Raw genomic sequence first — 16,171 nt, 5'->3', positions numbered from 1 at the left:
ATTTTTCCTGCAATCGTATCTCAATGCTGTTTGGAACAGCAGTCATCTTTGCACGCCAATTACATTAGGAATTGTTTAAAAAAGTTTGGTGTGTCGTCAAACCTATTTTCTTAACATTTGTCCAGACCATCTTTCCAAATGCCTTGCTGTGCAGATATGTGCTGTCTCTAATGCTTTCTTCCTACATGCTGTGTTGGCGGCTGTGTGCATTCAAAGATCATGAGTCAGGCTCCCTGACAAAAAAATCATAAAATAATGAGGTGAAAAATAACATAGGCTTTGTCTTTTCTGAACATGCAGTACTATTCTCTTGTTTTCTTCTGTAAAACTATTTTTTTTCAATTCCATAGATCTGAAACTTATTTTATATTGAAAACAGATTTATTTTTTTTTAACACAAGCTCAAAATTTCAGGACTTGGGTCTTCAAGAAAAACTGATCTTGTAAGATGTGCCCTAAAATGATGAATGATGGCACTGCTGTGTCTGAGCTTCTGCTGATACACGCTTCAGCCCTAAATGAGAAAAATATTAGTCAAAAGGTTTCATTTTAATCTGTGTTTATATTCAGAGGTAACAGAGTTCTCTGCCGATAGTTTTAACTGCTTGTTTATGTGCTGAAGTCAAAGTAGATTCAATGCCAGAGCTGAAAATACTAGCCAATAGTGTATCTTCTTCCTCTGCTTCCCAATTCACAGGGTGATAGCATGGACAGAATAGCACAAAAGCAGCAGACAGTTGGGATTACAGCTAAATGGTGGTTTCATACTGGGGGCTTGGTATGGTATGCACAAGTCATACCTATCTTAGAGTAGCTCTAGTTAAAATAACATGAAAAAACTTGTTGAAGTAGTAAGTAACAATGAAAGGCGAAGTGCATATGGTACAATATGGTGCAGATCTTCACTTGGGATGGAAAATGGTAGCATGGGACTATGTAGCCGGCAAGCAGAAAGTAGTTTGAGATGCTAACCCCCCACCGTTGTGCCCCTTAATCTGTTTCACATGTGTAAGCTTTAAAGCAGACCATACTGTGGATTTGTAAACACAAAGGTTTTTAACATCTGAGATTAGTACAATCTTTTGTCTTGATTCAAGCAACCTAAAAATTGCATTACTAATTTTCCAAGTTACATGTTGTATGAATATTCAATTTATACTGTTGTGCAAATAAGCTTAGGATGGAAGAAACAATTTTGCAACAAATTTTGCAGCTGGAGCTGTTACTAATTCTCTTATCTTTCTGTGCCGTACAGTAATTGCACTTACTTGTTTGCTTTTGCTATGTTTTGTGGTGTGAAATGCAGTATGCCAACACTGCTAAACTGCAACATTAATGTGTATAATGCTAATGTTCTTGAAAGAGATAATTTCTAGATTTCACTGAACTGAATGAAACAGCTTGGGGAACTACCAATGTAGTGCTTGATACATCTTCTTGTAATCAAAGTATGTAGTTGTTTTTTCTCAATAACAGGTTGGTTTTGTCTTCAGATGTGCTTTTGTGTAGTGGATTGTACTGGTAAGCTAAAAGGCAACATACAAATGGGGCTGAGCCAAAGTCCATGGCTGATGAAGTGGGGGCTGTAAAGAAAGTAACATTTTCCTACACAGCCACTTAAAAATGTTGGGATTCTCAGTAAATTGCTTGCTATCTTATAATTTAGTGCAGCTCTCAAAAGTTGAGTCTTACTTTTTTTTTTTAAAAAGTATATTAGTTTTTTTCTTGGAGACCAAAAGAACTCACCTAGAAGCATTCCGCTTGTAAAAATGGTTCTACAACCTCCCATCCCATGCTGCAATGGGAGCTATATTTCTGGCTTAGTTCCCACAGGTTTGAAATCGTGCTTGTTAAGAAACCAGCCAGTCTGGGAGAGGGCACTTGGGAGCTTTAGAGTTCTCAGCTTCAGTTCTCTCAAAGGCTTCTGCGCTGAAAGATAGCAGAAACTGCAAGCTGCGTTTTAACCTGGCCGTGCTGACTTGCAGTCTTATGTGTTTGTCACAAGTAGTCGGTCACTAACAGCAAATGTAAACTACAAGAGCATATAAGCTATTTATTGTTTTCTCTTTCAAAATTAAATACTTCTCCCAGAGATCTCAGCTTCATTCCCAATGTCTTATGTCTGAGGATATTGAATGTAGTAGCTATTAAACTGCTAGACTGATTTTGTATTAGTAATTTTCTCCAATATAAAGAGTAGCTCTTGAATCCAAATCATTAGCTTGCATTTCATCTGTGTAGTACTGAGTGATGTGCTTGCATTGGTTATATCCACAACTGTCAGTACGGTTATGCTGGCCATGGCCAGCAGCTCTTTTTATAAACTGGTTTTGACTCGGATGGCATGACACAGCTGATGGCTACCGATATGGCAAACCTGCTGGTGTGGAAAATTCACAGAGCAAGCGCACACTACATAGGTATCATAGTAATCTGTCAGGAAACTGAAGTGCCGTTGACAGCACTGTTGATTGTTTCTCTTAGAAAAGTGCTAGTATTTGCTCTGCTTTTGTACTGATTAGCAAAGAAAAAAATGTTTTTACTGCGCTAGTGACATTGCTGCTGCAAGGAAGGAGGATATCTGTATCACAGTAGACAAGGATAGTATGCTGTACCTTTGAATAACTACTTTAATGCATAGTGTTCTGTGTTATGTATGTTTACTTTGCAGTCTTGCACAAATGCAGCAGGGAATGGCTGGTCATAATCCACAGTAGTTGACATAAAATTGTCACGCTGCTCAGATTTTCTCTTTCTCTGTTGTTGGGTTTTCTGAGGGGAAGAGAAGGAGGGGCTGACTTCTTAGCAAGAATATGATGCCATGGTACCATGCTTCATGTAGCTATGCATTTAAAATAGATAATTAAAAAATAAGGCAGTGTATATTACATAGACTATTCTATATGTCCATTTTGCATTAGATGGCAAGTGTAATGTGTACACGCTAATACACATACTTCAACTTCTCCCCAATATAACTGATGGCCTTCAATCTTACCTGTTTTCAAAATGTCGAATAATTTGTGCCATGAATTCTAAAACCAGGTTCAGATTCAGAAAAGACTGATGTGCTATAGTGAACAATTTGCAGAGGCTTACTTAAAGGTTGAAGTTTCTCTTTGTCCCAAGCTTGAGCCTAATAGGATAAAGGATATCCTAAGAGAAAATGTTATTTTGCTGAACTAGAATGCATTTACAAAATGTCTTTACCTGAATTTTACTCCCATGTTCGTCTGTTTTGTTTTCTTTTAAATTCCAAAATTTCATAAATAAAGCAGCAAGATAGTCTTTTAGATCTCTAAAGAAAGAAATGTAGGCACTAAAAGATGCAACATCATTTATTTACATACCTTATTCAAAGCCAGATGAATAAAATAAGAGAGCTAATACAGACGAGAGGTGGTATTGTGTGGGGAAAGTGAATAATTTTGAAGTGCCAATAGATGAGACTTTTGATGAAGTGGAATGTGTAGCTCCTTTTGCTGGCCAAGGTGATCGCTTAAAATGGAGTAGAAAGCTGCTTCTTATGTAGGCTCTCTGATAACAGAGACTTTTGGGGAAGACTCTGTGTTTCATATACTCTCTGTATCCAGGTATCTTTGGTGGTCACTGATTCTCTGATAATTTTAAGATTTTCCTCATTCATGATACTTGGTGCCTAAACCTTAACTTCTTTCCAAACCCCACTCCTGGAGGAATCTGGGATACCTCAAACAGAAGTTCAATTATCAGAATGATCATCATCGAAGCTCTTGACATCCAGAATACAGAACCAGGTCATATTGTGATGACTTAAGGATATTGTACTGTAATATGTAGCATTTTTCTTTACCATTCTTGGAGGATATCCTGAATTCTTTTAATTGTATGGCTTATGAAGAATTCCTAAATAAGATTTTCTCCCCTTCCCGTTTTGGAGTTGCTTTTCCTCTGTAGCATTGTTAGGCTTGATTAGGATCTAGGAACTAGATGTAAATGAAAGCTGAGCAAGCAGAAGCTGAGGAATGGAAGAGATTTTTGGTTTCAGTGTAGTTTAAATCCTTTCAGCTCTAAACTAGAGGTATAGTTTCCCTCCCCTGTAAGCACACCTTTTCCCTTGTCCCTTTCCTTCTCTTGCCCTTGTACCTTCAAAAAAATCCTGGAAGACAGTTCTATTATGCCTTTCTCAGGAACTTTTTATGGGATATGCCTGGATGTGCTTCTTTAAAAGAGCATGAAGGGAAAGCTTTCAACTTCTGACAAATCTGTTGGGTAAAATACGCAAACCAGTAAATATGTATATAGTCATAGACCCTAATGGTTCCACAGCAGTCCCTGATGTACTTCTTACTCAGAATGTTATCTATGTTGTGACTCTGTGCTTTACAATTTGGCATTTCAAGTTTTTTTGGCATTGTAACTGAGCAGTGATTAAAAGGTATGAAGAAATGGACCATAAAATAGATGTTTAGGGAAAGATATATTAAAGCATACTTAATAAGATTAGTGCAATATATTTGAGATGTGTTATGTTACTGGCATACCCATGACTGCTTAAACACTGAAATAATCTGTTGCTATTTAATCCAAATCAATTCCATTTGCTAGGTCATCTGGAAGTTACTTTTGCTGAATAAAGTTCTTGGTTCCTTAGCCAAATGGCAGGGGAGGAAAAAAAAAGTCGGAACTACTGAAGAAATATGCCTCAACAGTAGAGAACATAATAAAATGCTAAAGATCTCAGTTCTGAAAGAAGTAAGTGGTTGACTGGAAATAATTGCTTTGAATATTTTGAATTCATTATGGTGAATTTCGCCAGATGCTCTTGAAGAATATTTGTTTGTGTTATTTACTGTGATGTTTCTTGTGCTTGCTGTGAGGCATGTGTACTTCTGGGTAATTTGATTCTATTTGTTTATGGTCTAAATACTCTCCCCTGCCCTCTCCAGACAGCAGTATTCAATTGTGTATTATGTTTAGCTGCTTTTTAGAAGATATGATACAAATGCAAGTCCCAGGCAGTGTTTCCGTAAGGCAGAATGTATTTATTCTAGCAAAATTCTTTTGAATCTTGGCATATCTTGGCAGATTTCTGAAACTTGCATTTAAGTATGTACCTAGGAACATTTTACAAGGTAGGATCTTTGAAGAGATGTTGCAGCTGAAAGACATATTTGTAATATGTCTGGAGAAGGTGGCTTGTTAACTGTGTTCTCAACCTCTTACAATGTGAAGGGTAGAGAGAGCGGTCTGCTCTGTCCTGTCTTTTCACTTACCTGGAAATATGTCAGCTCTTCATTTGAGTCTGCTCTGGCATGTGGATATTAGGAAAACCTATAGGTATATATGGCGAAGTATTGGCTAGCACAACAGCTGATGCGTGAAAAGCTGCATTGTGAATGACCGCAATTACATGGTTACTGGTTCAGTGTTGTGGATGCATGAGTTCTGCTGATGTCTGTGCTTTGATTTCTCAGAGTATGCTTAGTTTGGACATTCATGCTCTAGTTCTGTAAGTCATTTGAGACAGCAGTGATGCCGCTGAAATGGTGGTTGGAGCTTTTCTTTTTCTGTTGCTCCCCTTTTCCTGCCCGATGCACCTTTGTTTGGGTACTGGCTCAGATATTTATGATATGGCAGTGGGAACTGGATCGAGTAGGACCAAGAACTGGGAAGTGGGAGGAATAGGTCCATTTATTGTGGAGCAACAGTGTTAAGATGCTTTTTGAAGTAGATAGAAGCTAAGCTGGAGGTGTTGGTTCAGCATGCGTGTTTTTTTTCACTGCTTGCAGTGTAGTTCATTGCTGACCTGAGCAGAACAGATTCATCCCTATAAACATAGTCTCTATCTGGCCTTCATTGATATTTTTTTATACTCTTCAAGGCACAACCACTTTAACAACTGAGGATAAACAGTGCTGTCTTGTGGAAAAACTTAAAGCTTGTTGTTATTATATACAGTTTATTTAGCTTTGTCATAAATCCAGGTTCCTAGATGTGTAACACAACACATCTCAAATGTGTTTGTAATTGTTTGGTTTTCCTGCTGAGCTCTATCAGAAAAAACATAAAAACTTTTTGTTTTGCCTCTTACCTTTCTTTAAAAATGGAGAATACATTGACTTCTGAATACAACAGAACACTTATTTTATCCATAAAAAATAATTAAAAAGAAACCTAAATTGATAATCTTTTTAACTTGTTTTCTTTTTGTTTTGATTCCTTCTTGTTTTTTAAATGCAGACTTCCTTGATTGGTCCTGGTAACCACTTAAAGTGAGGTTGATGGTTTTCTTTCCACATTTTTTTACGAACGTAATATTCTTTGATCACTTACAGAAACTAAGTATTGTGTGTTCAGTGCTCTTTCTGTGGCATATAACCAAGCATGTCTTAATCTAACCTTTATGGTGTTGTACATTGCATCATGTTAACCATCAGGCTGACTGTCCATTGTGTAGATTGAATTTCATGGCAAAAAATGTGTATTTCTGTGTCACTCCAATTATAGTCGTAGTGGTAATTTCATTCTCCATGCAGATTTCATGGAATTGCAGATTTCATGTGTTTTATAAGAGTTTAAGGACAGCTTTTATTTAAGACTGCTGTTTCATGCTGTTAAATTGGAATGACGTGAATACTGATCTCTGTAGAATGGGAGCTAATACTCTTATTGTCACTGTTTAATAGAGTCAATTGAGGGTCAATATCGTTATGTAGACTATTACCGTGTAGACTAGGTACATAGGCTGTAGACTAGATTCATAGGCTGATTACTTTTCAGGCCAGAGCAAACAATGTGATGGTTCTGGCTTTTCCAGTGATGGTTGTGGTGGCTCCCCACAATCTGGACCCCCAACTCGGGCTCACCCCCAATTAAGATACGTTATAGCTAAAGATACAATTTTGACTTTGAATCTCCACTATTTAGAATTTTATCATAACGTAGAACAGAACATGCCAGTACATAACTGCCTTTCAGAGGATCGTTTTACAGTGGATGGTATTGCTGCTGCTTGACTGGAGAGGGATTCTGGTGCTTAAGGGGCTGGTTGATCTTGAAAATGAAGGCAGACCATTTAAACTGATTATTTTCAAACTAGTGTCTAGTGGAATTGGGCTACGGCACAGTAATCCCATTTTTCCTTTTGCCTCTCTCTGGCAATGATTTTGGAACTGGTTGGCCTGCTCCAATAAAATTTTTACACATTTCACAAAATCTGATGAAAGGTTAGAAAAGGGAGGTTGACATGAGCGTCCCTGTACAAGATGTGTAGCTGACTGGAGAATGATGTGGCAGAAACAATGGATTCTTGCTCATCACCTGAAGTCTGCTGATTTGTAGTGTCAGTTACCTGTTAATAAAACGCCTGATGAAAATATATTTTTTTTTTCCTCTTAAAAATGTATTTATTAAGCTGTGTCATAACAGATGAAACCCTTCTAGTATTTTATTTTGGAGTGGCCTTACAGGTGCACAACATTGTGAAATTCAGTGTTGTTCTTTATCATGCTCATGCAGTTCAGTCAATCATCTCTATTATTTATTATTCCTTTTCTATTTTTATCACATTTTATCACATTCAGTTTTCTTGAAACCTTCATCTTAGCCCTCTTCATTCTGCTTTTTCAGTAGACACAATCTTCACTCATAGTTAATTGTGCTTTAACAGAATTGGCATGACACATCCAATATTTGTACAGTGTATATGAATTTCCTTTTTTTTCAAAAATCTCTTAAGTTTTCCAGATTTTTGGGGGTGGGTGGGGTGTAAATCAAATAGCTTGCCCGTTTTTCTGTGGGAATTCAGGTTGCTGTGGATGTCTTCTACTGGCTTGAAGAACTTTGATGCGTTCCATATGCTCCCAGAATCTGCAGTTCTTTTTTTTCTTGCAGACTCCTTCAGAAGCCTGGATGACTTTAAAACTAGATAGTATGTTTGGCTGTGTTGTGGGTGTTTGTTTGTTTGTTTGTTTTTAAATGAAGGAAAGGCTTATGATCCCAGTTGGGCTTGTATTTTTCAGTCGTCATTTCAATATTCTTTGTTCTGTGGTGTCCTAAATGACCCTTTTCTGTATGTGCACAAGATTGAGACTTGCCAGTTTACTGGATTTACTTTGTGTTTTGTTTTTTTGTTTTGTTTTGGTTTTTAGTTTGGTATGCTTTAGTACTCTCTATAAATTAAAACAAAAACTAATGCACTTGGAAATCGTGTGCATTGTCTCTGCTGTCTGTTCTGCCCTTGCAAGCAGCTATGTAGTAATGTCTGTTTAGAGGTTTTGAAGATTATTATTACATGAAAGAATTTTAGGATCTTCTGTCTTTTACTGGGAAGCTTCCCAGAGTTGTTTCATCAACTATGCTTGTTCAGTTGGTAGCTTTTCTATATATTATTTCCATGGCTTATTGTTTGCTGCTTGTTAATTTTTTGTCTATGCTCAGAGGGATTTTTTTTTTTTCCTTCCTGTGATTCTTTTTAATTGTATAAAATTTTAAAGCATTGGATTTTGTTTTCATGTATTTTCTTCATTTGCCTGTTTCAGGTGCTGATTTTTATTTTTTTTAATATTCTCCATTATTCCTTTTGTACCTCCATTTCTCCACCGCAGTTTTGTTAACCTTGCAAGTGCAGGACTTGGTCACTGATTCTCACAATCCTATTGCTTTTCTACAAAACAACACTTGAATGTTTTTCTTCTTGCATTGAAACTGTATGCATACGTCTTTCTGCATCTCCCAATTCATTTACAGAGGTTAGTGATAAGTTAGTTGATGAAAGCAAGAATTCAAAATTTGAAGGAATATTGGCCACATTTGGTCATTGTGCCTGATCCCTCCCTGTGATTCCTTAGGAGAAAACAAGGAATAGATGTGACTCAAACACTGGATTACTTTCACGTTTCTCCTTTATGGCTTTTTTGATAGAAATGCTGTTGCGTTGCCATTGCAGGTCTGACTGCAATTGTAACCAAGGATGCAATTTCAGTCTTTACTGTATTTCATAAATGCTCTGTTCCTGTGACCACTCTGTGACTCTCTGTATCGCCAGATTTATAACCTGTTTTTTTAGATCTGATGCAGATTGTAGATGATAAAAACAAAAGTGTACCAAAACCTCTTGGGTTAAGTATGATCTGGTGTTCTCCTCTGGATCAAAAGATGAATCCTGTTCAAAATTGTTTCCCCTTCATCTGCTGCATTGCAATGATGTCATGTAACAGGACGTTTTTAACCTCCTGTGATTTTTTCAGTACTTAATGTGTTTTACAAAGGAGGCTTTTCCTATTATTGTTCTCTTGTCTTCTGTGATGAGAAATGCAAATGTCCTCAAGAAAGCACTATGTATAACTTCAACTGGAATACACTGCTGATCTAAACAACGAGTAGGATGCTAAGATGCAAGTGTGATAATATCACAAGTTTCAGCAAGCCTTTTTGGAGTTTTATGGTAACTATTAGGGCAAATATGGTTAAAGTATGTTTTGCCATTTTTTCCAGTGCAGAGAAAACAGCCATTCAAGTAAAAATAAATCTGTGGTGTAGGCTTCTGTCATAATAATAATCCTCCTGGTTTTTTGTAGACTGACTATGTTAATCCTGATGTCCTGGACTTTGAAGTAATAGTATCATACTATTAGTATCACAACTGGCAGCGGAGTGTCCTCCTGCTTTTCCAGTCCTAAAATACACATTGAGTGTGGTGATATCTGTGAAAGCAGAATACAGGGGATAGTACAGAGCTCTGGATTAAAAATGTAAAGAACGTGATGAAAGATCTCTTTGTGGTGCAAGAAGGGTTTAAAAGCAGCCCTTAGCTTAAACTGCACTAGCGAACAAATTCGGTGTTTTAATGAGGCAAACTGGGAAATTGGTGGCAGAGAAATAAAGGGTTTTCCTTTAAGATTTGTGCACCTGCATCTGTTTTGTTGGTAGGTTAAGCTGTTGACAAAGCTTGAGTTTATATTTATTGCTTGGAAACAGAAAATATTTGTAAGTCTGTTTGCATGTTATGTCCTATATGGGCAGATGACAGCATTTGGTGATTACCATTAATATATACCCAGGGCTTTTTTTACATTGCGGGTTTATCTGGAACGTACAAACGTTGCCTATTTGTCTGCACAGGATCCAAAACTATGTAGCACCGCAGGGACACTTGCCATGAAAACAGGACTACCATGTTTTATTCCATGTAGCACAACATCTCGCTACCCTCCCAACGTAATGGCATGCGTGTGTGCTCTACTGGTGTTTCAGCTCTCACTCTAACTCTTTAACTAGCTGAAATGCAGGGTTCTAGATACTTTCTGCCAGTATGACTATCTGAATTGTGTATTACTGTCAAAAACATTTCAATTAAAATGTAGATTCTTTTAAAGTAATGCAAAGTGTCTATTCTTACTTGTATTTCAATATTTCTACTTGATGTTGACTTGATACTTGAACACCTTCATCCTGGTTACTTTTAAAAATTATTTGTTAGTTACAAAAAGTATTATGTTTTATCATTTATTTTGAACCAGCCCAAAGCAGCCTGATGCCAAAGAACACGGAGAACCCCTCTCACTGAATATTAGATACATTCATTTTGTTAGAGACCGAAAGTGGATTGTCATATTTGTAAGCTTCAGTAAAAAGCATTCAGTCCCCAAAAAGAAGACTTGTGCTTTATAAATCCAGAATTTTTCTGTATAGTCCGAGTCTAATGGAAGTATCTTTCCATGCTAGCTAGGAAGTACATTATAGTGTACATTCCATAATTCTTAAGTGGTTGTGATTCATTTAAGGAGTTGCTTTTGTTAAGATAAATCTGAGTAGTTTGCAGTTTCATAAGGGTAAATGGCTGTCTGTGAGGTGTATATTATGAAGATTTTGATTTGCAAAGTTGCAAAGCCAGTATAATTTTGTTTTGTTGTCTTTTTTTACTGCTTCTTGACTTGTTTGTCCATAGCCATGGACTTGAGGCTTTTCTAAGAACATACAGTTACACTATACAAAAGATGTTTTGCTGAAGTTAGTATCTTTAAATCGATGCAAGAGTTAATAGTGCGTGTGATGCTTTGTTTCATGTGCTTATTTTTAGTTCTATTTGTTGAACCCTGACACTTACTGCAGCAGTGTCACATGGATTGCAGGGGCTTAATAGGAGTAAAGAAGTAGGGAAAAATGGAAATACTGTAATGACAAGTTTTGTGAGTCTGCTAAGAATCTTCTAAATTCAGAAAAATAGTACAGTCTCGTGCTTGAGGTTATGAACTTGTTTATGGATCGTACACACCCATGAGTGCAGACAAATCAGAGCACATCAGCTTTTGGTTTAAGCAAACCGTATGGGAGACAGCTCCATTCCAGAAAATACTGTGTGTATACCTCCATAGTCATGTTATCATGCTTTAATACACTCTACGACAGTTTGTAAGTGGGATAGTGTTTGACATGATAATGACACGTCATAAACAGTGTGAAGTTTCAGATGTCACATGGGTTGGTTAGGATTCAAAGATTCATGGCATCAGCCCCAAATAGGATGTTTGAAAGGCAACCCGTGGAAATCTCTCTAATTTCCATGTTGTGCCTGTTTATTACTACTCCTCCATAAATATTCCATTTATATTTCTATATTTCTTGGTGTAATGTCTGGCTGTCTCCACATCACTTGTTCTTAGTACGGGAGTATGGTCAGAATATTTGTAATTTCTTGAGAAGTATTACCGTTTGAGTTGTGTTAGCTTTTTCTAGCACTAGTATCTTAAGATTTTTGGAGTAATTTACTCAGTAAGCTATTTGGAGTAACATGTTGAGAGAGGCCTTTAGGTTCTTTTTCATATTAGCTAGTAGGTTGTGACTTTTATGAGGATAAAGAGTTTCATGTTAGGCTGAGGAAAGCTGTGGGGTCATTTAAAAACTTTGTATTGCCTGATAATTGCTTTGGACTCCTGCTGTATTATTGGTAGCCTCAGGATTTGATGTGGCTTCTCTATGAGGTGTTTTGGTTTTTTTTTTAAAGGTCTCTGTACATGTGTAAGTAAACATGCTCCCAGCCAGCTTGAATTAAATCGTTGAATTGAACCGAATAGTTGGAACTGCTGTGTGTGTGCCAAATGGAAGGGGAATGTCGATTTGGGAGATGGGAGGGCGGAGATGTGAGGGAGGCCTAGCCACGAGTATTGGTGTATTTTAGGTAGTTGGGCTGTGATTTGCAGACAAGCACAGCTGCGCTACTTTTAAGAATAGATGTGTCTACACAGTACAAGTGTCCTATCCTTCAAATGTGTCAAAATGCTAAAGAGAAAATATTTACTTAAATTATTTACTTGGTAACTGAAAGCAAACAATGTTGATTAGCTACCTCAAACTATATATTGAAAAAACCACTTGTAAATGGTGCACACTGGCCTCTTGTTTACCTTGGGAAATTGGTCAAATTATTGCACTGCACTTTTGTATTTTTAGTATTTTTTAAAAGCTGGATAAGAGTATGGCTATAAAAACATTGGAATTGGTGTACCTAAAGGCTCAACTAATAACCTACAGTGAGGGAAGGTAATGAGGTAATGACTGGAGTGCCTTAGCAGGAGTGGCAAGCTCTTAAATCGGATCCCTTGCTCTCAGAACAGTAATATATGATCACTGCATTAGTTGTGCTATGGCTTCTCAAAAATGAATTTTCATTCTCTATCACTTCATTTGCAGCTTTCAGAAACTGCTTTTTCATTGAACTGTATGACTGGTTTTCATGATTGAATATACACTTGCTATTTTAGAAGCATCTTACAGTGAATCATAGCTGGTCTACAAAATAGGCTGAGACTAGATAATAATTTTAGTTATGAATTCCCTTTGCTGGCGGTGGTATGCATGTGCATATCATGAATGCAGATGACAGATTTTTACTTACTAAGATTACCAAACACTTTCTGGTGTAGGATGCTACTTTTAGCATTACCTTTTACTAAAATATTACCTTTTCTGGTCTGTTAATTGAGTTATACTATTAAAGGGGAAAAAGAAGTGAAAAGTAAAACTCTGTAAAACTTTAATTTAAAATGGTTTGATCCTAGTTGTAAAATTCTAGAAATGTCTTTTCTGAAAACTTGAATGAATGAATGACATCTTGAATGGAGCGTTTGAGTGTAGCAGAGTTTAAACTACCTCTCACCAGAGTAGGCAGCTAAATGTTTGATGATGATGATGATAATTTCAGATTGGGACTTCCAATTCTCTGATGATGTTGATTACTCACAGTGACTAAATGTGAAAATGAGGACAACGCTGTTTGTGAAATTGAGTTTTGAAGTACATTGAAGCTTGTGGGTCATAAAATGCTCTGATGAGAGCTGCCATAGAGCTTTCTTTGGCGAGTGTCCTCTGTCTTCAGACTCTGCTCTGAGTAGTTTGCAGTAAATAATGCACCAGGCTTTACAGCGGACCATCAAACAAGTTGCCTGATCGGTGAACAACATCAATTTTGTATATTGAACGAGCCAATAGCCTACAGAAAAAGTCTTTCATGACACAATTATGTACTGTCATTATGCCTATATGTAAGGAATCGCAATTAGGGTCACATAGACAACATTATTATGCCATTTTAGAACTTTTGAGTGATTATTTACATTGCTCAAACCTTGCATGTAGTATTTCCTCTGCTGTGTGGCAGACTAGCATAGCCAGTCATTCAGATTTTTAAGAGGATAGGGCCTTAAACTGGACTGGTGTGATAGAGAGCTTCTGAGTCAGTTGTCAGAAATACTGAAAGTGCTTTTCTTCTCCTGGGCTGTGCTGCTGGCTAGGCTTGCCTTGCTTGAAAAGGGAATTGTCAGCTTCTCAACAGAGCATCCACTTCTTAGTGCTCTGTTTTCTGCTCTTTTAGTAAGAGGCAACTTCAGTATCTTATGGAGGAATTCCTTCTGTCTTAGTGTTGTTCAACTCCTGCAGATTTATCTTATATTTGGTTAACAACACAGAGGAAATACTGGTAAATGCAGAAGCCTGTCTTGGAATACTTTGTATGTTCTTGTCCATATGTTGTTAATGTGAATACGGTTGAAGGATTTGACAGTCACAGACAAAATTCTTATTGGAAAGCTAGGGTTATTGCCCTTATTTGTGCTGTTTTAAAAAACAGGTTTTAGTGTTTAAATTAGTAATGGGATTTGACTGCGAACATTTTTTTCAGAATCATTGTTTATGGATCATCTGTTTCTTGTTCAACAGCCATGACTAATTAGCTTATAAAACCCCCCCAAACAAACAAAACCCAAACACCAGTCATTGAGCTAATATCTTACAGAGAAACCTCTGATGTTAGATTTGATCCCCTAATTGCTCTTATAATTGGCATTCATTAGAGCTCTTTCACAAGCCAGGGCAATAGACCTCCTTTGTTTTATTTAGAATGTTGTAAAAACAATTGAACTGGCAGCTGATTCCACTTTTCTGTTCAGTAAGCAATTTTTGAAGACTGTGGGCTGATTGTCTGATTTGCCTAGGTTGTAAAAGTTAAATGTAAAGAGAGATGAAATTTCAGCATATGGCTCTGTACTAGCAATTACATGCATTAGTGGTTAAGCTGGTGTATTGTGTCTGCTTTATAAATGTTTACATTGCAGCTTTCTCCTAATAGATGTTGATGACAGACCTAAAGCACAGTGTATGGCAGTGATCATTAGTTATGGCCCGGTAAAAAACTAGCTACATGTATTTGGTAGCATATCCAGTCCTGACCCATGCTGGTATGAACGTCAGCCATTCTGTTGTGCCTTAATAATTTAACACAAGGTCACTGTCAAATGGGATATAAATGTTTAACTTCTTATATTCAGCATATTGAAGTTTTAGAACTTTTTAAATGTAAGCAAGCCAGGAAATAAAATTATAGTGATGCTTACATAAAACTTGCCTTATTAATTCTGAAATATTTTGGGATTTTACTGGTTGCCTGAGTACATCTATAAATGAAATATACAGTCTCTTTGTTCTGAAAATACAGGCAGCTCTGTGGTGAAAGGCAGCTTTGAAATGTCATGCTGTTGTCAAGAAAATTCATTCACTGATCATCGTCCAGAAAAATCAGTGGAAAAAATCTGCAGTTATGAACGCTCTCTGGATGTAACTTCTCTAAAATGAGAAGGATGTGATAAGTTTGAATTAAGCTGTGATGGGTATTTAGACACCAAAATATTTAACTTTTGCCATACGGCTTCTGTCAAATTCAGAATTTCTTTCTCAGTTGCATATCAGCTCTGAATAGTATGGTGGTTGTGGAATGATCTGTTTAAGTTGCAGATACAAAATGGAACTTGTTTTAAAGTCTTTGCAAGTTAGAGACAGTCTTTTGGAATTGTCTGTGTTAAATTATTGTAATTGTAACAATGAATGTCTAATGTGAATTAAAAGAATAAATGAAGTATTTCTGGAGGTATTCATCCTGAAACCAAGGCATGATTATCAAATAATTAATTGTCAGTATTTTGTTTTTGCATGACTTCACTGGCTGGATCCCAGAAATACTGATTTTTTTTCACAGTGGTGAAACAGATTAAAGGCTTCTCTCTGATGTGGAGTTCAGGTGGCAGAGTCTGCAGGTTCCTGTGTCAAGTCTGAAAATGACCTGCGGACCTTATCCCAGGTGTGTAAGCCTGTAGGGCAAGGACTGCTGAGCTATTCTGTGCCCACAGAGTTCTGTGATGAAGAAGCCACTTTTTGCATTGGGCAGCATTTAGTTTCACACATATCTGTGGATGCTGATGCATTTTTTCAATATGGACCTCTTTAGACCATTGAAAATTGTCTGTTTTATTTTTCCACATCTGATATCTTCAGAGGAAATGCTCCAGCTTATTAAAACCTATTTTTTAACCTGTAATATCTGGGAAAATAGATTATTAATGAATTTGATGATACTATTCAACACATGGTTCAGACGGTAGACATATGCAAAGCCTCTATACTAGACACGCTTAAATTGCCCAAAGGTGGCATTTCAGTGATTTATAATAACAGGGTCTTAAGAGCCTGTTAAATTCTTGGGAGAATTGTAGTGGATTTGTGTTCCAGAGAACGCGTAGTACCTCACCAAAATTCTTACATGTGTTCAACCTTCAGGAGTTAATTTGTCCTAGGCACCGGCAAATTTTTCCTCTGGAGGTTTAAATGCAAAAGGTCAGCTGTACTACAGATCATCTCTTGG

The sequence above is a fragment of the Phaethon aethereus genome (genome assembly GCF_964289735.1).
Source record: "Phaethon aethereus genome assembly, chromosome: 6".
Classification (NCBI taxonomy): domain Eukaryota; kingdom Metazoa; phylum Chordata; class Aves; order Phaethontiformes; family Phaethontidae; genus Phaethon; species Phaethon aethereus.
The sequence above is the reverse complement of the archived record's forward strand: the minus strand, read 5'-3'. Positions refer to the sequence as shown.